The sequence below is a fragment of the Neofelis nebulosa genome, chromosome 1 (assembly GCF_028018385.1).
Source record: "Neofelis nebulosa isolate mNeoNeb1 chromosome 1, mNeoNeb1.pri, whole genome shotgun sequence".
Taxonomy (NCBI): domain Eukaryota; kingdom Metazoa; phylum Chordata; class Mammalia; order Carnivora; family Felidae; genus Neofelis; species Neofelis nebulosa.
The window spans coordinates 63,635,939-63,660,566 of NC_080782.1; the positions used below are offsets into that span (position 1 = coordinate 63,635,939).

The window sequence follows — 24,628 nt, forward strand, 5'->3', positions numbered from 1 at the left end:
AAACCCGGGGAAATTCTCTCCATCTCTTCTTTCTTGTTGGAGCTTCCTCCGCAAGCGCGGCCGGGGCTTCATCGCCCCGGCTGCTTTCTCCCCCGGCCCGCGGAAGCTGGGAGAAAGTTGGGCGCCGCTCGGAGCGCCTCTTCCCCCGCTGTGTGTGTACGTGTGCACGCTCACGTCTCCCCGGCGCCGGGGCCGGGGACAGGAACTGCTCTGGGCACCGTCAGTCCGACGGCGCAGCTCCGGGGGCTCGCGCGGCTGGGGGAGGGCGGGGACCCGAGCGCCGCGGCCGTGCGCCCCGCCGCACGCACTCACCCGGGTTGGCCCGCCCTCGCCCCTCCCCCGCCGTCCCCACCCGCCTCCCGGAGAACAGGTGAGCTCGGGTACCAGCTCCCACCCCTCACCCCCACCCCGCTGCCCGCCCGCGCCCTCTGCGGTAATGCGCCGGGGAGGTTTCATCACCCACCGCCCGCGGCGACGCGGCCCAGGGTCTCCGCGGCGGGACGCACTGCGCGCCTCGTTGGGGCCGCCATGTGACACGGTTGGGGGAGGGGGTGCGGAGACGCGGGGGCCAGGTCGTCTCGCGGCCGCCGTAGGGCCTCCCGAGCTTCCTTCCAGGGTCCCGCCTGCACTCGGGCGTAGGGAATGCGGAGGCGGGAGGCCTGGGTGGCAGTCGCTGGCCGCAGCTGTCCGGCGCGTCGAGCGGCCCTGAGTCTGGAGTCTGAGAGGAGGGGGTGGGGAGGGCGCCTTCGGAGTGGACAGTCCACCATCCCCGCCTGACTTTCAGAGCCCCAGTAAGTGGTCACTTTGAAGGTTTGAGTCTGCAGCCGTGACAAGAAACCGAGCACTTATGCCCATGATTCCAATAGCAATTACTTTGTGCAGCCTCAGATCTTTTGTGGAAGGAGGTGGGGTCCAAGTGCATTAAAATGGGTGGTTCGCATTTCCCACCCTGCTTTTGTTTGCATAGTTAACTTAGCTTCCTTTATTAGTTTATGAAAAACATTCTCCTGGAGATTCTTAAAAGACAGAACATAACAGACAGTGTCATTCCGGCCTCTTCAGGAACTCCAGCAGCCCCCGAATTTCCTGGGTAGGCTTTCCTTCCATGAAGCCTCTTTTGTAGGTGAGAACATGAGCAGTGTTGGCATTTAAAAAGGCATCTGGTCTCTTGGTGCTTTGAGCAACAGAAACAGAAGAGGTTCAGGGGGCAGGAGCAAGCCCAGCTTTGCTGGATGCAGACACTGTGAGTCTACTTGATAGAAGGGTCCCAGGGCACCTGGAACAGTAGGGAGGCAGATGGCACGTCTCCAGGCTCCTGCCTCCCCACTGCCTTTGGCTAGGCACTGCCTTGTGCCCCAGGGCCCTGGGGCTGCCCTTGGGGGACCTGCATAATTTAAGTAATCATCTTGAGGTTATTTGCTCCACTTTCGCAGGGGACATTCCTGTCTCCCACCTGAGCCAACTGCCTTCTTAGAACTAAGTGAAAAGTAGCAGTTAGATTTTCAGGTGTTGCAAGGACAGGTACTCATTCTTAAACGTTTCATCGCCAGGCCACTTGGCTAGGGCCAAACATCCAGAGGAGAATGCCCATCCCATTCAGTCTCATCGGAGCTGAGAAAATTCTGCGGAACCAGTAGGCAGTTTGCTGGAACAACTACCCCGGGCCTGTGGCCTGGGGTGAAAGCTGGGAGGGGAGACCAGCCTGGTGACCTTGTTGTGACCACCCCCGCCTTCATTTTTTTTAGCTCCAGAACTCTGGCCTACTTTGGCAGATTGTGGCTGATGAGAGTGGGGGTGGGGAGGGGACAGTAATGATTTTATTATTATAAAGCTAACATGAATTGAGAACAGACACGGCACCACACACTGAGTTTGTGGCTTTGGTGTCTCTCTAGACCTGAGTCCACCCTACGTGGGAACTGGGACTTGGGAGGAGCAAGGACAGACTGGCTGGTGGTGTCCCAAGCTTCCGCGGAGAGTCTGGCTGTCTGGGCCCTCCTCAGTTTAAGACCCGACCAGCAGTGGGGGCAGTGAGGCAGCCTGCCCGGTGACATCCCAGGCCTCCTGTGGTTGATGCCCAGGATCCATGTTTTCCTCTCTGATTCACCAGTTAAATTCAGTTAAACAGTTAGTAGGTTTTTTTTGGGGGGGGTGGGGGGAGGATATTTGGTTAGACTTTGAAAGGCGGGAGAGGTTACTGACAAGTAGAGGTAAGGAAAAAAGAGAGGGCATCACAGGAGGGAGGACCAGTGGCAGTCAGTGAATGGAGGAGCCACTGTGGGATTTGCATCAGGAATAGGGGTTCTCATTTCAGAGTTAAAGTAGGAGACAAAACTGGCGAGGGCATCTGGGACCCTGTTGTTAAGGCCTTGGGACAAATCTGTGCTCACCATGTGGAAGATCTTGTTCTGTCATTGTGATGGCACTTAAGGATGAGACTCCAGCATGCTCTTAGACTAGCTTCCCCTTTGGAATTAGGAAGCGGAGGGGTCCAGTGCTGACGTGGTGAAGGGGGAGGTGGGAGAGAGGAATGGGAAGTAATTAGTTGTAATCTTGTTGTGGGTTTTGAGGCCTGCAGGACAGAGGTGTTCTTTCAGGGGCAAGCAGGCAGGGCCGTGGAGGGTGGGAACACTTGTTTGGTGATGAGGCAGTGATGTGTAGGTTGGTACATGCTATCTAGTCCAGGCTTTCTGGGAGTTCCAGAGCCTGAGTGGAAAACGTGGCTTCCACGTGGAGAGCTCCTCCTACTGCACACCCCGCCCCCTTGGGGCTGCCTGTCTGGGCTGATGGCACCACCTTCTGGTCGGAGAGGGAACTGTCTGACCACATAGTGGACTCTTCCTGACTCCAGGGCCTGGGGCACTAATATTGGGTCCCCTGCCCTCTTCTCAATTTCCTTGACAAATCAACTAATACCTATTTTGGCAATCTCCTCATAAAAACTGCTTGAGTCTCATCAAGGAAATCTCTTTCAAACTTTTGCTTTTCCTTCTGCATCCTTTGCTATCTTGCTACCCAATCTACCCTCTTCCTGGCTTCTTTGAGTCATGCCTATATGAAGGAAAATGTGGGCAGACAAAATAACAGACCGCTGCTATCAGCTTCCAAAATTCTTGCAAGCAGAAGTCTCTCCATAGAAAGTCTCCATCTTTCCTCTTGTCTTCTTTCCTTGAAGTGGTTGTTATGTTAAATAGAATTCGGGATAAAGGAGAATACGTCGTCAATATTTGGGTTTGTTTACTACTATTCCGACAAAATTGCTCTCTACTAACTTTTACTGGAAAAGCACAGAGCTTCAACAACGTTATGAATTAAGACTTTTGTGGGGCTGGTTAGGAAACCTCACCATCATTTATCATGTTATTTATTGAAGGAAAATATATCCTGAGTTCCCAAAACAACCAACTCTCAAAGTTTTGGAACATACTACTTTTGTGAATTGGACATTTCCTCTGGTCCTAGATTAACAGTCTAGTGTATTCATGAACTGATTGGAAACAAAAAAGATAAAAAAGAATTTCTAAAAACCCCACAAGAATAGGAACGTTGTCTCCCTCACCATAAATTCATTTACTGGAAAGAATATAAAGCAGTAAACATCGGGTGTCTGATTGTGGTCGGAGTTTTCTTGGTGCTTTGAAGCCTGAATAGTCTTCCAGAAGTCCTCTCTGTTTTCCTTGGGTCATCATTTTTGTTTCCTCATTGTGTGCCAAGATGAAGTCCAGGGGAAAATGTCCTGGGCCGGGGGCTGAGTGGTCTCCATGGGGAGTGGGGAGGAACCCAGGGGTGAGCATCTATGGTGTTGAAGCACTGTGGAACTTTCTTGGCTGAGTTTCAACTTTGGTCTGAGAACTGATGGATTTCAAGTGGGTGAAGAAAGAGTCTTTTGGCGGGGCAGTTTTCCAGTGGGCCAGATTGAGAAAGTCTTCATGAAGCAACCAAATCTATAAATGTGATTTTAATGGTCAGTATACAGTCAGGGTCCATTGGACCCAGTTTTGGTTTCTGAGTTGTTGTTGTTGTTGTTGTTGTTTTTCCTTAGCAGTACTAACGGTCTGTAAAGGTTGATGTTTCGTGACTTTTGTTCTTTTTAAAGAAATCTTCCAAAGATCAAAGAGGACATTTACTTTTTAACAAAAACAGAATAAAGTTCGTTCTCTCTTGAATTTACCATATGGGACCATTGGAACCATTTATAAATCTAAGATACTTCATGGGATCTTAGTGATCTTCTTTTTTAAAAAAATTTTTTTTAACATTTATTTTTGAGAGAGATTGAGAGAGAGAGAGAGAGAGAGAGAGAGAGAGAGCATGAGCAGGGGAGGAGGAGAGAGAGAGGGAGACACAGAATCCAAAGTAGGCTCCAGGTTCTGTGCTGAGCTGTCAGCACGGAGCCCAATGCGGGGCTCGAACTCACGAACTGTGAGACCATGACCTGAGTCGAAGTTGGATGCTCAACCGACTGAGCCACCCGGGCTCCCCATGATCTTCTTTTTCTTACATCTTGAAACATTTTCCATTTTATTATCCTAGGAATTATCTCATCATTACCCATCAATTATTGCTAATTGTTTGATGCTAAAAACACTAAAATAATAAGCAAGTGGAAGAATGATGGAATCACCACCTAGCAGGATGAAGCAGTAGTGATATAAACCATCACTACTGTGTTGCCTTTCTATTTTTTGTTTGTTTGTTTTGTCCTTTTTTTTTTTTTTTTTTTTTTTTTACATTTCTTAGAGTATTACACCATTTTCAAGAAGGTATAGAAGGAGACAGAGGACACCATCTTTGTCCCTTTCATTGCATCCAGTTGAGAATTCAGAAGTTTTCATTTCCTGCACAGAATGGTAAAGAGAAGAAAATTGACAAAGGAAAATGTTTTATCGTAGTTGGACACAGCAGACGAGACAGCAGTGCTGTTGACTTTAATGATAACAGTAAAATTGCTTGTCTAAGCAAGATCTCAGACTCTGAGCCTTACAAGATAATAATCTGGATGCATTTTTGTCAGACTTCTGAATCAATGAATAAACAATATCTTTCTGGGGACAAAGAGAAACTATGATATTCTCCTGCAGTTAGTCATTCCTCAGGAATGATTTCATCACCCGATATTTTGCAACAAGAACCTGGACCATCCTGTTTTGCTGAACGGATGGGGGCCAATATTCTTTTACCTCTTGTGGTGTTTGGTTACCAGAACGTCCCTGATACAGTTTGCAGGGGACAAATGATGAAGTCAGATGTGTTTCCAAGGGCAATCAAAAGGAAATAGATGGTACAGAAATGGGGGGGGGGAGTTATTGGTCTAGTTCTTGCTGGTGTTTATACATTTAAAAATAAAAACCCTTTGCAAGTGGGGGGAACAGAAGATGCTCATCTGCTCTTTAAGAAACTGCTCTTTAAGAAACTGATGAGGTTTCAAAAGTAACTGATTTTATCAAGTGCCGGTGCCAAAAGTACCAGAAATAATGGTAAGCTGGAACTTCTGGGAGATTTACTTGGAATCAGTATTGATAAGATAGATTTGTGCCAGGTTGCTGCACGACGGCTGAGGAACAGTTAGTTCATGTAGACGACGTTGCGCAGTTTGGGTTTATATACCTTCCGAGTCAGGAAAAAGAGAACGGAAGTTTGCTACATTTAAACCGTTATATTTTGTAATGAAGTTCTAAACACTATTTCTTTATTATTACTTCTGTAAATTGCTCATGAAAATAAAAAGGCCCCCATTCGCCCCTGCTGGCAGATGACGCTGACCATTTTTTTCACCGAGGCAAAATATTAAAACAAAAGATCAAGTAAACCCCCTTAGGCAAGCGGGAGTCCGTGGAGCAGTATCCATCCACTTCTGTTTCCCCCATCCCACCTTCCCACACGTGCTCACCACTAGGGATTGAAGATTGTTCGAAAGCAAGCGGTTTGAATGAATGAGAGACACTGTCGTATAACCTCTCAGTGTATTCCCCCCTTTAGCGGAACTTTGTGCTTCTCAAAGTTCCATGGGGATAAGAATTAACTGCACGGGGCACACAACACGGATACTGTATTTTAGTGTATGATATTATGGTATGCAGGACCTTTAAGATTAATTTTGACCCCTCACGGTTTTCACTTTGTTTGAAAACTTTAGAGCCTGACTTTCTTGGTCCTCTGGGCTGCTGTAACAGAACCATCAGCTGGGTGGCTTGCAAACTGACATTTATTTCTCGTAGTTCTGGAGCCTGAGATCAGGTGTCAGGGTGGTTGGGCTCCCGGCGATGGCCTGCTTCCTGGTGATGTCTTCACGTGGCTCTCTCGGAGTGTGCGTTGGTGGGGGTGGGTGGGCAGGGAACGGGAGAGCATGAACAGACGGGTTGTAAGCTGGATGGTTTGGTGTGGCTGGGCAGGATGGTGTGTGAGGAGGAGAGAACTCATAGGCGCGCACTGACCAGTGTTGGACCCTGAGGGCCTGGTGTGTCCGCTCCATCAGCAAGTAAGAAAAAACCCAATGCAAAAGTTTTAAACAATAGAGGCAAGCACGTTACCCCGTATTTCAAGAAGTCCTGGGGGTGTGGGGCTAGTGTGGGCCCAGCAGATGGATTGGAGGTGAAGACCTCGGAGGAAGGAACACATTGAGAAATCAGGTGGCAGATTAGAGGCGGAAAAGGAACAGGTGATTTTGAGAAGCTTATGGGGGACCAACTGGCAAGATAACCAGCTTGCGCGCGTGAGGAGTAAGTGGGGAAAGTGATGGCAGTCTAGGCCTCTCTTTTAACGTTCTCTTCTGCACCTGCCCTGCACCGTTCTCTTCTGCCCTGTCCCTCCCCACATCGTCCCCTCCATCTCAACCAGTGGTGTCACCACATTTCTGGTTGCTCCAGCAACCCCCGCCCCCCGCCCCGATTCATCTTTGATATGAAAATGAGTCATTTTCTCCTCCCTTCATGCTTCCACATGGAATTTATCACGGATTTATTTCCGATTGCAAAATACACATGATTCTGTTCACCTCCCTCCATTGCTACCATCCGGGTCGTCTCCGTCTTGTATAGTGTGGGATTGACCAGCTGGTCTTCTGCTTCTCCTTCTGCTCACCAGCACTCTCTCCAAATTCTCTGCACTGTAGCCAGATTGAAGAAAAACCAAACCAACCAACAAAAATAAACCCCAAACCAAATCGTACCACTCAGTTGCTTAACTCTGAAGGCCTCCGTAGAATCAGTTTCACACTCCTGACCATGGACAGGGCGGCCCTGTAAAATCTGGCCCTGCTGGTTTTGAAGACCTCAGGGGAACCGCTCTCACCCTCGCTCATTCCCTTCCAGCACTTTCTTTCTATACCGCAAATAGGCCAACCTCTTCCTTGCTTTAGGGCCTTAATGCAGGCTGTTCCCATAAACCAAGGCCTTTGCTCAGTTATTACCTTGTTTATTTATTTAAATTGTCTGCTGTGTCTTACTGCTGCTCCCACCCAAAATGAATTATAAGTTCCTTGAAGGAGGGGATGCAGCATGCCATGTTCAGTGTTCAGTCCTTAGCACCTACTACAGTCCCTGACTCACAGCAGATATAGTGTGTCTGGTGTGTGTGTGTGTGTATGCCTGCGTGCGTGCGTGTGTGTGTATGTGGTTATCGGATGACAAAATGCCTCCTAGTTCATGAGAAGAACTAGTACTTAGGGAGGGGAAGCCCAGATTGGTGGAGAGGGGTGAACTGAAGGGTTAGCAGGCATCCTTCCCACTCTTGTGGCATTTCATCGTTCACCCAAGGCCCTGATCCCATACTGCTTTGTGCTGGAATTATTTGTAGGTTGAAAGTGCTTTCCGACGTATTACTCCTCTAAAACTTCTGTATAACCTTGGGAAGGGTAGAATTATTATTCTCATTTTACTGGTGAAAACCTCAAGCTCAGAGATTCTTGTCCAAGGCACACACAGCTGGAAGGGTCCAAGTCCAGATTTGGACATGAGTATTCAAATTCCCAGATCTTTGTATTTTATTATTGTTCTGGAAGTCATAACTCACTTCTCCATCCCTACCAATGAACAGTCAGGGTTATGGATCATATTGCATAACGCTTTCATTTTGATGCTTATCAAAGTGAGTTTAGTTAGCTTGATGGTCAAAGGAATTCAGTACCCTTGTATGTGTATATAATACATATATATATATAATATATATATATTTATATATATTATTTATATATATAAATATATATAATATATATATTTATATATTTATATATATAAATATTATATATAAATATATATATTATATATATATTTATATATATAATATATATATAAACATATATATTATATATATATTTATATATATATGTATTCTCTAAGATCTTAAAACCTTGAAAAAGTCAGAACTAGGAAGAGAGACAAGTAAAAGAAAACTAAAAGAAGGAGCTCAGAGGAAATCAATGGAAAGGAACAAAGGTAAGATTATAATCTAAAAGGAAGCCAAAGAATATTTTCAGAATCTTCTTGTTTTTTGGGCAAGGTTACAAACAAAAGAAATGGGTAACCAGATAAATTAGGCACATAGAACTACAGGAGGAGGGCTGGTAATTGAGAAAAAAGGGAGAAAACAGCCCCCCAGGGGAAGGCAGAGGAAAAGAGAGGCTGGCCAGAGGGGGGTACTCCGTGAGCACAGCGTGAGTACGCCATCGTCACCTGTGTGATGTTCACTGTAGGCCTGGCATGTGCTTGGTGTTGAGGAGAGACAGAAAAGAGGAAGGTGTGGGGCCCTTGATGTTGGCTGATGGCGGAAATGAAGTAGAGTAAGGAGAATTAACCTGTGGAATGTGCAGGTGGGGGATACTGTCTGGGTGGGTGAGGAGGGCTTTGGACCAAGATGCCATGAGGTTCCGATCTCAGCCTTGAAAGCGATTAGCTGTGTGACCGAGGCCAGGTGACTTAGCCCCTCTGAGCTTCGGTCTGTTCAACATAAGCCCGTGGTTAATACTATGTACTTCATAGGGTTGTTGTAGAAACTGTGACGTTCAGTTGCTCTGGGCACCCTCAGATCCTCAGAAGGCAGGAAACAGAGTTGGCGAGCTTCCCTCTCCTCCCTTGGTTCAAGGGGCTCCATCTGGATGGCGAGATTGGGGTGGGTTTCCTCTGGGGGCAGCTGTGTGGGTCGTAATTGGGTACGTTTTTATTTGCAGGTTACTGTGTGCAGTAACTTATCACATTTGCTTGTTAAAAATGCCTTAATGGACTGCTATAGTGGAAGGAGAAAAATCTTTCATTCGTATGTGTATGTCATTCAAATGGTATTTTTAAAGATTTATTTTTGTGTGTTCACGATGTTCTTGAATAATGTTTCCATAAGTACGGTCAAAGATAAAACTTGCACGGTGCGCAAAATCTGGTCATGCATATTTTAGAGTGTGACCGTCTTTTGGCCAGCCTTGGGCTCCATTTGCTGACTTCTTCACTGGCCGTGTTTCCTTAGGAGGGCTTGCTTAAACTGGCTCGCTGACCGGGAAACTTCTTGAACACAGGCTAAGCTAATGGTGGTGCCCTCCGCCAGGGTCACCCCATTCCCCTTTACCACCAACAGCTTGGCTCTCTGTCCGAGCCAGTGGAGGCCAGGCTCTTGTGTCTGACATTTATTCAATAGATACCTGATGAGCACCTTGGACGTGCCAGGTGCTGTCTGGGCTTTGTGGGTGAATAAGATGGGCAAGTTCGCTGGCCTCATGCAGCAAAGAAAATAATGAGAAGATACAGTTTCTGAGGGCCTCTTTCAGTGAGGGTGGCTCGGGATAACCTGCCTGAACCTGCCATCGCGTCTTGAATGGCACAGAAAACTTAAATGACATGAAAAACCGCCACGTGAAGGTCGGGAGAGGCTGCTTCCAGGCAGAAGCAGGTAAGTACAAAGGCCCTGAGGTTGGTATTCAGTTTGGCTAGTTCAGTGAACTTAAAAGACGTTGGTGTGGCTGGAACCTAGTGAGTGATGTCCGGAGACTGGCAAGAGAGGAGTAGTTCAGGGCCGGTGGCCAGAGCGAGGGGTGTGGCCGTCTTACGTAGTCTGGGCTGCTATGACCAGATACCACAGACTGAGGGGCTTAAACGACAGACATGTGTTTCTCACAGCTCTGGAGACTGGCGGTCTGAGCTCAGGGTGCCAGTGTGGTTGGGCTCCAGCGAGAGCACAGTTCTCGGCTTGCCGATGGCCATCTTCTTCTGTGTCCTCACATGGTGGAGAGAGAATGAGAGAATGAGAGAACGAGCTCTCTGGTGTCTCTTCTTATAAGGGCATCAGTCCCGTCATGAGGGTCCCACCCCCCTTGACCTCATGTAACCCCTCATTACCTCCACGTGCCATCCCAGGGCACCTAAAAGGCTCCCAAAGGTGTCGGCTCTCCGGAGTCAGAGGAAAACGCAGCAGTTGTGAATGCCTGCCTCTGTTCCCACTCAGCGCTGTCCCGGTCTCCGGATTCCTAGGTCAGCTTCTGACCTGGAAGGAAGACACATCTCCCCAACCACCGCAGACCCAGCAGCATGAGGAGTTTGAGAGCCAGGAGCCCCACATGAGGACCGCAGAGAATCGGTGGAAGCTGGCTGGAGAGTGAACGTCGGTCAGGCCTGACCGGACAGAGGTCCTTGGCTCCACCCGCCAGGAGCCTCGCTGTGCAGGCTCAGGGCAGCCCCAGATATGGCTCGCTGCCGTCTATGCTTTTCTCACACTTTCAGAAGCAAAGTCCTCTGGTGGCCTTCTCTGCCACAAGGAGGGCACCAGCGTCCCAACGTGACTTCTTGGGACCCAGATGATGAGGTTGCTGTGGAAGGAACTGTTGAGGGCTCTTCCGCTCCGAAGTGGATCTCCATACCTCCGAGCCCCAGCCGGTCCCGGTTCCCTTTTCTTGTGCCCCCCACTTCTCTGTGTCTGCTTCCCTCCTCTACACACTGTTTCACTTCATTCTTCTTCTTTTTAATGTTTTTTAATTTACTTTTGAGAAAGAGAGAGAGAAAGAGAGAGAGGGAGACTGAGTGCAAGCAGGCGAGGCACAGAGAGAGAGGGAGACACAGAATGCAAAGCAGGCTCCAGGCTCCAAGCTGTCAGCACAGAGCCCGACGCGGGGCTCGAACTCCCAGACCGCGAGATCATGACCTGAGCCGAAGTCGGAAGCTTAGCCAACTGAGCCACCCAGGCGCCCCTGTTTCGCTTCATTCTTCAGCAGTTTCTGAAAACGAAGACGTGTTCTTTCCAAGTGAACGATAAGCTTCCTGAAGTGGGGTTGCTTCTGTGTGATGCTCCCAGTCCTGGACACAGCAGAAGCTCTTGGCAAACATTTGTCCATTGAATCAAATTGGCTTGTGATTCTGACCCATCCTCGATTAGCCAAGGACCGAGGTGGGTCTATGGGACGGGCCTGTATTTAGACAATTTACGTCAGGATCACCAATCGTCAGTCATTTGCTCGTCACCTTTGTGGTTTTCACCATACGTGCATTCCACCATGCAATTACTTGCTTTCTCCCTTTTTTTTTTTTTAATTGGCTCATGTTTTTCACTTACAGAATTAATTTCAGCAGGAAACTTGATAGCATGACTGTGCATGAAAACCACTATCCCTTCCCATAAATACAAGGTAATTGTAAAAAGAAATCCAAGTCTCTGAAATAGAAGGCATGCGTCTCTTGCCCCATGAAGCAATCCTCTCTCAAGCGGTCCAGTGATACGCACATCACGATTCGGGGAATTCCGATTTATGGGACAGGGGACAATGCATTTGGGAATATGGCGGCCATCCCTAGACGTACCTCTGGATCTTGGGCACCTTCCCGTCCCGTGCACTGTGGGCGTGACAGCCAGGGACTGCCACTCCTCATGGATTGTGTGAGGAGGCAGCTAGGGAGACCAGTGAGAAGTACCCGGGCACTCTTCCCCTGTCTGTGGACGCCCCCTGCTCCTTGACCCTCCGCCCTGCTTCAGGCTTCTCCTGGGACTAGGACTCTGGTCTTCTTCCCCCATTAGCTGCTAGTCCTGAGAACAGCTGTGAAGGAGGAGGGAGGGAGGGGGAGGGGAGGAGAGAGGAAGAGAAAAGGAGGGAGGGGAGGGGAAGGGGAGGGGGAAAAGGCAAAGTCGGGGCGGTGGCTCAGGAGGAGAGAGCAGGATGAGGGGCTAGAAAATGAGGGGAGGGACTGAGAGGTGTATCTTGCAGAAGGCAAATGGTTTTGGCAGAGAACCAGGAGACAGTGTAGGGTATATTTGTCTACGCGCTGGACAAGCACAAAAGCAACACTCTGATTCTTACACTGCGACATGTAACCCTCTGCAGGAGGAAAGAGTTTAAAAGTAAAAGGCAAGGCACCAGCGTGGACGTAGTATGATTACTATTCAGGTGACAGCTTTCATTCTCTCTGTGTTGGGTGTTGGGACGTGGCTTAGTTACCGGTTTGGATTTCAGCAGGTGAAGAGATCAAGTGACATGGCAGGTCGTCCACAAGTCTTCACGTTCCAAGTCTGTTGTGTCCCGGCTCATTGTCATGCAGAGACCCCGAGGTGGCGGGGACCTTAGTGGGAAGCATCTCCCCAGAGCCCCTTGGCTGGCCCCTCCCTACGTGTCTGGCATCCCCAGAATCTGAGCCTAAGTCTGGTGGGGCGCCTTCCCGGCAGGTGACCCCCTCCCTGGCTTCTCAGGGCAGCGTCAGCTTGTGCAGGCTGCTAATGCATAAAAGCTGCAGGCCCTGCCCTCTGAACCCTGGGCTTCGGGCTCCTGTGCAGACATCATCCTGGGACAAGTCTTGGCAAGAATGTTGGGAACCAGTGTGCCTTGTTGAGGACCTGGAAAGAGGCATTGCAAGCTCCTGGAGAGTCCCCCCTTCTTCCACCTCTAGATCAGTCAGCTTGCTCACGTGGTTGACCCAGGCTGGTTTGCTTCCAGATGCGCAAACCAGCCACCGTATATAGTCTTGCGGCCTGCATTTGAGTCCGTATCTCCTTGCTTTATGGTTTCAGATAAGTCATTTCCCCTGTCATACATACGTTGGCTACCTAGTTTGATTCCCAGCTTTGCCCCTTGCTGGCTGTGTGACTTTGGGCAAGTTGTTAACCTCTCTGTTCCTCTACATCTGTCTGTAAAATGGTGATACTTAGCATACCCATCTCTTGGGGTCGTGATGACTTAGAGACTTGACGTATGTTAGTCGGGTCTGGTGGGCAGTAAGCACTATGTAGAAGTGTGAGCTTTTGACATCATCTGGGGGTGCTGTCTTCACTGCCCATGCACACTAGGCAGGTGTGGGAAGTGTTTGCCGATGCCTGCCTGCTGAAGCTGTGGCCACACCAACGTTCCATTCTCGATTTGAGCTGGGGCCGCCGATATCCTGATGCGTGTGTATCATCTAATTTGCACCTGCCCCTCCCCTCCTTCAACCTCCTTCAGGCCACAAGGCTGTGTCCCCCCACCCCCAGTCCTCTTGCCCTCCCCTACATCGTATACCCTTTCTCCCAGTTTTCTCTTCATCATCCCTGTTCCTTATCCCTCGTTTTTGGTAACACCTCCTACCCCTTCCTACGAGATGTCCAGGTATTAACTGGACCCCAGCAGGGCCGGATCCTCTGGAGAGACTCCTCTAGGCTGTGCCTCTGCCTCAGCCCCTTCCTTGACTGTATCTCCTCGTGCCCTTGGCCGCAGACTTTTCTCTCATGCTTCCCGTCCGGGGCCAGCTCATTTGTAGTCCAGGGTCACCATGATGCTTCTCCGTGTTTCAGGCTTTCTCTGAGGACATCCTGCTCCTCACCCCTGCCCTCGCCTCTCCACTTCCCTGTGTGGCCTGGCTGGCGTGTGTTGGTGGCCCGCCTGACATTCCAGTTCTGTCCCCTTGGTTTCTTGTGCTCGTTGGAGCTGCTCTTAGAGGCTCCCCCTCTGGCCTTTTTTCTTTTCAGTCTCTTCCTCGGAGATGCCACCAGTTACCACGGCTTTGGTGGTTTTCTGCTCTGCATGTGGCTGCGTGTCATCCGTGGTCTGCGTCCGTGTACCCTCCAAATGTGGTGACCCAGACTCCTCGTTCTGCCTTCCACGCCGGCCCCTCCTGATTTCGCCCCTGCTGCCTGACGCGCCCTGGGCCCACCTGCCTCCTCCCTGCCCTGCCCTTGCCAGCCACACTTCTCAGTGTCTCCAGGCCACCCCCAGGCTCCAGCCAGTTCATGCTATTGCTTGTATCATGGGAAACCTTTTACCAACTCCAGGGGCCAGGGCGCAGGCCCACGACCTCTTAGCAGAGCGTCGAAAGTCCTGCCTGTGCTGACTCCCAGAGGGCACGCCTGCCATGTGGCCCCGGGGTTCAGCTCACTGTCATCAGCGCTCTGTCATGCTGTTCTCCCCTAGGCCAGCCTGCCTCCCGCCGCTCATCCTGCCCTTCCTTGCTCCTTATCCCATGCCTCCTGTCAGGTTAGTTTTATGTATCCACTTGGCTAGATGATAGCACCCAGTTGCTTAATCACACGCTCATCTTAGTGTTGCTGCGATAGTATCTGGTTAACATTTGTGCTCAGTGGCCATTAAGTGAAGAATATTACCCTTGACGTCCTGGGTGGGCCCCATCCAGTCACCTGAAGGCTGTAAGAGCAAAACTGAGGTCTTGTAGAGAAAGAAGTCCGCCTTGAGCCTGGGGCATTGACTCCTGTGTGTTTCCCAGCCTGCTGGCCCCTCCTGGGCTCAGGTTTGCCAGCTCCCCACGATCACGAGAGCAGTTCCCCCCAAGAAATCAGTCTCTGTGTATATACACACACATGTGGCATGTGCATATATAACCAGTCCCTGTTTCTCTGCAGTGTTGCTTTCCATGGATTCAGTTACCTGTGGCCCACTGTAGTCTGGGAGCAGATGACCCTCCTTCTGAGGTGTCAGTCTAGTGTGATGCTGTGTCACAGCCCCTGTGCCATTCATCCATGTCCTCTTCCCATGCAGGCGTTGTGTCATCTGGTATCTTCACAAGAAGTGAAGTATGGTACAGGCCTCCTGGGGGGCTCAGTCGGTCGCTCGGGTCATGATCTTACAGTTCATGGGTTTGAGCCCCGCGTCGGGCTCTGTGCTGACAGCTCGGAGCCTGGAGCCTGCTTCGGATTCCGTGTCTCCCTCTCTCTGCCTCTCTCCCACTCATGCTCTGTCTCTCTCTCTCTCTCTGTCAAAAATAAATCAACGTTAAAAAACATTAAAAAAAAAGAAGTGAAGTATAGTACAATATTTTGAGAGAGATAGAGTCCACATTTACATAAATTTGTTGTAGTATATTATAATTGTTTTATTATTGTTAAGTATATATTTAAATGTTTATTTTAGTTAAAAAAATTTTTTTTAATGTTTATTTATTTTTGAGACAGAGACAGACTATGAATGGGGGAGGGTCAGAGAGAGAGGGAGACACAGAATCCGAAATAGGCTCCAGGCTCTGAGTGGTCAGCACAGAGCCCGACGCGGGGCTCGAACCCACAGACTGCGAGATCATGACCTGAGCCGAAGTCGGACGCTTAACCGACAGAGCCACCCAGGCGCCCCACGTTTATTTTAGTTTTGAGAGAGTGTGAGCAGGGGAGAGGCAGAGAGAGAGGGAGACAGAGAATCCAAAGCAGGCTCCGTGCTGATAGCACAGAGACTAATGGGGGGCTTGAACTCGTGAACTGTGAAATCATGACCTGAGCTGAAATGAAATCAGGAGTCGGATGCTGAACCGACTGAGCCACCCAGGCACCCCTGTTCTGTTTTACTGTTAATCTCTTACTGTCTCCAATTTATAATTCAACATTTTCCATAGGTATGTATGTATAAGAAAAACAGTGTATATAGAGTTGGGTACCACCACCAACAGTTTCAAACATCCCCTGGGGGGGGGGGTCTTAGAATTTAACTCCTGTAGATAAGAGAGAACTACTGTATATTCATTTATTTGTACGTGTTACTGGCTCTGTTACTCTGGAGATCCCTAACTGATATACGTCCTCTGGCATGGCCCAAACCTTGCTTTCTGGAATCCTGCTCTGAGTATCCAGTCTCCGGGAGCTGTGTCCTCCCGCCTGTCTCTAGTGGGCAGGATTATCGGGATGCCTCCTCGACCTGGCTCATACTGTGCCTGGTGGGGTTACGTAGCTTTCAGGTGGTGCACCCACTTCATACTTCTCTAGAGCTTTCCTCAGCTCCCAGGGAAACTGGACACATAGTAGGTGGTCACCAGACATTTGCTGGCTGAATGCATGTGGTGGGGACAGGGTGGTAAATTGGGGATGGTGGTAACCGTAAGCTGATTATAAATACTTCCCTGGATTTGCAGGGGGAGGATTGAGAGTGTCTAGCCCCAGGTCATACTTCAAAGAATTGGCTTATTCTTCTCGTGTTTGAGGCCTAAGGCTCTAAAATATACCTTAACTACATTTCTTTCCCCTTGTTCTCCCTTTTCCTGCCTCCCTGCCCGACATAGTTTCCAGAACATAAAATACAAGTTCAGACATGGCAGAGGAGACTAGAACACGAAATTCCGAAGCTTTCAGGTGGTTATTTGGTTGGTAGACACAGCTCAATTCTTGTTGTGCTTGGTAGAACTCTGTCTTGCTCACGGTCGAATATTCTGGGATTTGCCTCTTAAGTGGCCATCCCTTGGGTATCTTCAAGTAATTCCAAGTGGAAAACCACACAAGTGCCCGTGGAAATGTAGACAGCTGAGTCGACTGCAGAACAGTGGCATCCCTGGGACCTGGAGTCCAGCCTCTACCATGCAGGCTGACCCCTTCCGTGTCCCTGGCGATGCCTCACCACATGACCTGGCAGCCACGGTGAACATTCACTCAAGAAGTTCCTGCCTTGAGCTAGGGAGCTTTTTAGTTTTAACAAAAGCCAAGGCCTTCCTGGAATCTTCTTTTAAAGTCCCAGTACATAACCCTGCTTTACCTCTACTGGGACTTTTTGGAATTGACAACGCTTTCTCTTTTAACCAAAAACACCACTCTTCTTGGTGGGCGAGGCGGAGTTAATGAGCACAAGGAGGGCATTGCAAACGAGTTTTGAAATGGCAAAAAATTCCTTTTATTTTGTCGTTTTTATGGAAAGGTCAAATCGTTGAAAAAAAATGTCCTCGATGAGTTATACTTAGGGTTTACAAAAAAGCACACTTTGTTGATAAAATATGAACTGTTTGAAAGATTTATAAGAGTCTAAAATCCTGCATAGCCCTTCAGAATTTGAAGCAGCAGGAAACCACTGTGATATTTTTAAAACAAGTATTTATAAAAGTAATTGGGTACTCTTGATGTGGAATGAGGAGGAAAAAAAAAACTGCTAAAGAAGCTATATTGGACTTGACATAAAAGCAAGGTATGTAATTTGGGAGCAGAATGAAGGGTGAGGAACGTGTACACACAGTACCTGCGGGCCTCTCTTGTTCAGAAGAGGGGGAGGCCGGCACAGAACACTGCCGCCCCCCAGCGCGGGGAGAGAGGGCCCTTCTGCAGGGCCCGCGGGCCATGCCCAAGTACTGCAGCTCATTTCTGAAACCCCAGTTCAAGACTCCGAGGCCCTCTAAAACTGATTACATGCAAACGGGACAGAAAACACATGTTTCTGAGAACATTTTGGTTAAAATTAAAAATGTGGCAGAGACAGTGCCAATAACTTACTCGAGAATATCTGAACCAGATGCTGCTAGCCCGTAATTCCGAGTAATTTGCCAAAATTATGTATTTACTTTAATCCCAGAGATGAAGCTTCACTATGCATGGTTTTCGTTATTTGTGACGCAAAAAAAAAAAAAAAAAAAAAAAAAAAAAAAAAAAAAAATCTAAGGTGACTTCGGCAAATACTGGGAAGAGAATGAGAAATGAACAGGGCTGTGTATTAACTACCATTTGAACCTGCACGGAAGTTAAGCCAGAGGCTGCCAGAAATAGATCCTCAAAAAGCATAACATCCTAGGAGGTTAGGCAAACATTTTTGAGTAAGTAATTTATAAAATGACAAGCTTGCGTTAAGACGGTGTTTCTACCGGTGACGGTTCCTGAGAGGCTCCCACTCCTGGGCATATCATCTTGTTCATGTCATGCCCAACATCTGGATGCCAATGGAAAAAATACTGGTTAGCTGTCTGGATTCCTGTTCTCTATGAAGTCGAATAATCGAATGATGGGGCTGGGTGGACATTGGATAGCGGTTTTTTGTTCCTATATAGATATTTAGCATCTAAGTGAACAGGAGCCGTTTAGGGTAGTGGGTAAGCATGCAGACTTTGAAGCCAGGGTACCTTAAGTTCTGTGTGCTTAGACTTCTCATCTGGAAAATGGTCATAATAATGGTATTTACCTTGTAGAGTCTTTGCGAGAGTTAAATGAGTTAATAGAAGTATGATGCCTGAACACAGCAATTGTCCTCAATAAATGTGACTCACCTTCACTTTTCCTAGTATTTGAGCCCTAGGGGAGGGTGGTCCCTGCATTTATGCCTTTTTTCCTTTTGACAAATAAGTAGTGTCACTTGGAAGGGGAGAGGTTGTGTGTGTGTGTGTATGGTAAAATACACAAAACTACCATTTTCACTATTTTTTAAGTGCATAGTTCAGGGTCATCAAGTACATTCACACTGTTGTGCAATCATCATCACATCTACAGAAGAGAATTTTTTTTTTTTTTTTTAAATTATAAGAATCCTCTCGAATCCATGGCTGGCTGTCCATACCTCAGTTTGGCCCTTGTCCTCTCTCTCCGGAACTATTACAATGGCTTAGTGGTGGGCTTCCTGCTCTTCTGCAATCCATATATGGCTCGAGAGCAGCCTTTCTAAAATGCAGACCTGATCTCTGTTAGCCTTTTAGGGTCTTTCGGCAGCCCCTGCCCCCTGTATCATTCCTATAGGGTAAACGCTGGCCTCACTAGCATGGCATTTTCGGCATTTAAAACTTCATGCCTGATGGCCCGGTGCTTGGCATACAGGCTCCGAGAAGTGTTTGGGGGCCTCTGGGTATGTGCTGCCGGAGAGATAAGGGATTCAGGGATCGTGCCCATTTTATAGATGAGAGGTGGTGTCATCTTCAGCCTGGGGTGGTGCCCTACTTATGACCGGGGGCTTTTTGGAGTCTGTCTTGCTGTGTACAATTTGAAGGGTACTGGGATCCAACCAGCATTGCCTGCTTCCAAACTCCTGCTTGGGGTTGGTCCTTGCATGTGAGATGGTGCTACCAGTGGGTCGGGCCTAAGGAGATGTGGGTTCTAGTCCTGCCCCTGCCCCTCATTTGTGGTGGGACCCGACCCCCCCACCCCTCATCTCTTAACTGAGGAGGTTAGACCTTGTTGGTCTCTGGGGGAGTGGATGAAGCCTTGGAGGGCGAGGGGTGCTTCCTCAGAAGAGTGGGGAGACCTGGTTAGAGGGAGAAGGAAGGCCCTCCATATTTCCCGCTTTACTTGGCAAGCTGGCACCTGCTCGTATTCAGGAAATGGGCAGCCCAGGGCCTGGTCCCATGCAGAGGCCAGTTAGGGAGCTGCGGAGTGAGGGGATGATCTTGTACCTCAGTGACACTTTTGATGGTCACACACTTGTGAGCAGCCCTCCTCTTTGGCTCTAATAATTGATTTCCCCAACGCTGTCCCCCTCTGTACTAGCGATTGTGCCATGCATTAGCTATCTTCTGGCCTGTTCTTAGTCTCTAGTTTACCTTGGGGAATTGATACCTTTCTTCCAGATGCTTCAAAAAGAAACTGGATGCTCAGTAGGGCTGCATTCCTGCTACTAGCTCTCTGTTTCTTACGCGTGCCCACATTATTCTGGAAATGATCCCAGGGATCTCTGGCTTTACAGACAGGACAGGGGTCTCCCTGGAAGGGTGTGATTTCAGATTCCTCCAATCTGTGGAGAGCCTTCTCTTTAGGGTGCCTCTCCTTCTGACCTGTTTCTCACTCCCATTTTCACTCACAGTAAGCTGCCCCTGGGGAAAGCTTTGCTTATTGTCTTGAGTTGAGAAAAGGCTGCAAAACTACTTTTTAAAATTTCAGTACTTGAAATATGCTGTCAGGTAGCTGATGCTATTAGGATTCGGCAAGGAAGATCCCTGCTTGCTTCGAAGTTTCTATCCGGTCTTGCTCTTCTGCTGTTTGCCTGGTTTCAAGAAAGGCCCTAGAAGTGGGACCCCGTCCCACGGAGTCAAGAACGGTACCATCTGTGGGACAGACTTGAGCGTGTGACCGTCGTCACAGCCGGGAGAGCCCCGTTCAAGAGCGTGTGGGTTAAATGGTACACCCCATGGGAAGGAGAGGCTGGGGATGTGGCCTCCCTTTGGTGCTCAGGCAGTTGGGCCACCCGGGGCCCCACAGCCATGGTCATTTAGACCCTCTGCATCTGCAGGAGGGTGGAATTAGCAAGCTTTTTCCGTCTTTCAAATCTGAGGAATGTGTGAAAGGCGAGTGTCAGACCAGAAAGGAGCGCCATTAACTGTGCCTCTGGCACTCCCAGCGGGCCTGCCCTGCCACAACCCTGCTTGCTGTCAGTTTGTCAACAACTCGGACTGAGCCTCTCTGTCCCCGGCTGTGTGGACGCTGGGGGAGACAACAGGAGACATCTGCTGCTGCTTCCAGGCAGGGTGGAGGGCCGGCTCCCAGGAGGCTGTTTATTTCAGATGAGGAATTTTGCTGGCGATTAGGCCAGGTTGCCGCTGGGAAAACACAAGCGTGTTGGTGATGGTGTGGGCAGGCAGTCTTCTTACGGGCGTGGCCACTTGTGCTCACACGCGCACGCACGCACACACACGCTAGCATGTGCCGACACGCGTGCACCCATACCCTCACACGCACACACGTGCATTACGGGCACACGTGCCCCCTGCATGCACACTCACGTGCACACCACCCAGGCACACACACGAGCACAGGCTTACACACACACGGGGACACACACTCGCCACATAGCTCCTTTATCAAGCAGGCAAACGTAAGCATTGAACACCCTGTTTATGGAAACAATAAAGCTGGCAGAAATTAATAAACTAAATGGGCCAACGCAAAATTGCGTCCTTTTCTCTCTACTGCTTATCTGTTATTAACGCTTTATCTCTTTCTTTCTCTATTTCTCATTCTGCTTTGAGAAGAGAGGCCGCTTCTTCCTCTTACTCGGGCATTGAAAGCTGCCCTTGGATGTGATTCTCGGCCCTCTGAGCAGAACGAAAACACTCTCTTGGTCTTCTCCGGACGCGATGTTATTTTATGGCACCTGAAATCAGGCTGTCTGGGCTCGTAGGCCAACTCTGGTACTTATTGGCTGTACCACCTGGGGAAAGTTACCTAACTTTCTGTGCCTCAGTGTCCTCGTCTGTAAAACGGGGTAATAATAGCCCTGCCTTTTGGGGGGCATTGTGAGAATTAATAAATGCTGAGCCCAGTGCTTGGCACATGGTAAGTATCTGTTTAATACTGACGATTATTAGTTTGCCCCTGGCCCTGACTGTTCTCTGGAGAGACTCTTGGCTGTCTTGGGCTTCCAGCCTCTTGCACTCAACTATGCAAGTGTTTGTGTCTTTCCTTTCCATGTGAGCTGGAGAAGAAGGAACCGGCAAGGTTAGACACAGACTCCATGATTTCTTTCTTTAATCCGTGGGCTTCTGTCTACCTGACTGTCTCCGTTTGTACCCTTTGGAGCTATAGTTGGGATTATTTCTAATTTGCTTTACATGGTTCCTTAGCAACACTCACTAATATAGGATTAGGAACAAGAATACTTTTGGTGAGAATTTCAAGGATCTTAATTTATTATAGACTGTTGCTTTAAAAAAATAGTTACTCTGATTTCCCCTTCCTTATTTTAAAATTCATTGTAAAATACTTAGTCTACCCAGATAATCAGAAAGAATAAAAATCACCCTTCTGGCAGCATCTTTGTGTATATTTTTCCAATTTGAAAAGTATATATATGCATGTATCTGTCAAAATGGCAATTGTACACGTTCTTTTCGTGAATAGGACATTTCACAATGCCCATCTGCCCACGATGTTTTGAAAATGAGTTTTAAAAGAACATGTTCTTGGGGCGCCTGGGTGGCGCAGTCGGTTAAGCGTCCGACTTCAGCCAGGTCACAATCTCGCGGTCCGTGAGTTTGAGCCGTGCGTCAGGCTCTGGGCTGATGGCTCGGAGCCTGGAGCCTGTTTCCGATTCTGTGTCTCCCTCTCTCTCTGCCCCTCCCCCGTTCATGCTCTGTCTCTCTCTGTCCCAAAAATAAATAAAAAACGTTGAAAAAAAAAATTTTAAAAGAACATGTTCTTTCCAATCAGATGAAGTGTGGCTTCTCCAGGAAGAACGTGGCCCATGTGTACACCCTCCGTGGAGAGGAAGTGGGTGTGTGATGGCATATTGAGCTGGATTGGCTGCTAGGTGGTCTCAGGGGCATCCCAGCAGGGCACGCCTGTGGGAGGATGCAGTTAGGCCGTGAGCGGGAGAAACCTCTCTCTCTCTCTATGTTGATTTGTCTCCTGCAGCCAGAGTTGGCTTTCAGCTCAGGTGCAAGGGAATGGATGGACAGCCTGCGGTCATTCTCATTTACAGACACCAGTGCACCTGCAGGGAAATATGAACCCATTGGCACCTGGATGAGGAGCAGAGGGGTGCGGGGCTCACCTTTCAGCGAGGCAGGCAGAGGTGCAGCACACAGACACTAGAACCGGACTACCTGCGTTTAAGTCCCACGGAGGTTACTCGTTAGCCTTGTGCAGTTGGGCACGTTGCTTACGCTTGCTCTGTGCCTCGGATTTCTCATCCACCAAATAGACGTCATGGTATCTATTTCACAATGTAGTCATATGGATTAAGTTAATATGGACATAAAAACATCTTTAAAACAGCAATGGTGAGTTGAGTCTTGCCTCGGCACCCCTCTGATCTCTTCTGCTTTGTTCTCCCACTTTTAAGGACCCAGTTACTTTGGGCCCACCTGGGATAATCCAGGAGAATCTCTTTATTTTAAGGTCAGCTGGTCAACAACCTTAATTGCCCTTTGCCGTGTAGGGTGACATAGCCACAAATTCTGGGGACTAGGGTGTGGAGTCTTTGGGGGCCAATTTTCTACCCCATCTATTGTCTTGGACAATTCCTTACATCTCCTACAGTGATTCATCTGGAATGATGTGTTCAGAGCGCATCTCTGTCCCCAGATGTGAACTCCTCAAAGACTGGAATTGTGTCTTGTTCTTATCGGAGTTCTCCATGACCTGATCTTCACACCTGGGCTACTGGTACCTCTGCAGGTGTGGGAGAACTTTCCAAGGGGATGTGGGTAAAGGTAGTTTTAAAGGGACCCATTTAAGAATGTACCTGCTATGGAAGCCAGCTTTCCATTTCTCCTCCTCTTTCCAGATCCTTTTTTCTCACTTTGACAAAGAAAGACTCAGCCCCCCCCCACCCCGAAATGCCAGATAGTGACATTCAAAATACTGGTGTCCATGAAGCCTCTGCATGTCTCGTCATTCTGATTAAGACATGTATTTTTGGGGCACCTCGGTGGCTAAATCGGTTAAGCGTCCAGCTTCGGCTCTGGTCTTGATCTCACGGTTGTGGGTTTGAGCCCCGCGTTGGGCTCTCAGCTGTCAGCACGGAGCCTGCTTCAGATTCTGTGTCCCCCTCTCTCTCTGCCCCTCCCCCTTTCACATGCACTCTCAAAATAAATAAATAAACATGAAAAAGACACGTATTTTCAATTAATTGTATGTATGTATGTAACACATATACAGTTGCATCTGTCACGTACCTATATTGACTTGATCAGACATGTACAAATAATAATTGCAGTGATAGCTGGCCAGAGGAAGAATTTCCAACACTCAGGGCTCAATTGTGGGAAAGAAAAAGTAAGGTGGAATTTCAGTTTATACGCATTTTTTTTTCTTCCAGAGAATTATGATAAGGTGAATAATAAAAGACTTTCTGGCACAAAAATTACATGACAATAAAATTCATTGAGGAAAAATAAATATGCTTTCAAAGAGGAAAAAGGAAAAGCTGTAAGCTTTTCCGACTCATAAAGAAGAGTTTGTTTATGTATTTTTTTTTTCAACATTTTTTATTTATTTTTGGGACAGAGAGAGACAGAGCATGAACGGGGGAGGGGCAGAGAGAGAGGGAGACACAGAATCGGAAACAGGCTCCAGGCTCCGAGCCATCAGCCCAGAGCCCGACGCGGGGCTCGAACTCACGGACCGCGAGATCGTGACCTGGCTGAAGTCGGACGCTTAACCGACTGCGCCACCCAGGCGCCCCGTTTATGTATTTTTTAAAATAACTGATGGTGAGTATCAGATTGCTATGGCATTTAAATTCCATTGGGGACATTTAAGAGAGTGACGTAATGGTTTTATATTTATAAAATGTCAATATTTACAATACAGTAGGAATCACAGCCTTTGCCTTATTTAAATGTATGATAAAAACTTTAGATGTTAACCAAAACTGTGCAGGAGCCTATGTCCTATATCAGAATTCTTTTAGGAGTCATAGGAGCTTGAATGTTTGAAGACCGTCTGCTTTTGGCACCTTACACGTAGTCGTGGTTCAAACGTGTTTGCTTTTGAGGAGGGATTTAAGTGAAGTTTGTAAACCATTAGAAAGGATAAGATTTAAGGTGGTCGTACAAGCTTTAAATGAGAGAGTTCTAACAGATACGTG

At 48.3% G+C, this 24,628-nt stretch overlaps 1 long non-coding RNA gene across 7 annotated transcripts in view; it reads left to right on the top strand.

Moving 5' to 3' along the window:
• The window catches only part of LOC131508526 (uncharacterized), a 384,833-nt gene that overhangs the window by 2,388 nt on the left and 357,817 nt on the right, over positions 1–24,628 (top strand). For 2 of the 7 annotated variants that reach the window (XR_009260052.1, XR_009260058.1), the window contains exon 1: positions 160–370. The exons of the other annotated variants lie outside the window; for them this stretch is intronic. This is a non-coding gene — a long non-coding RNA (uncharacterized LOC131508526). Of the gene's footprint in view, positions 1–159; positions 371–24,628 lie in introns of those variants that run through there. 7 annotated transcript variants of the gene reach the window in all.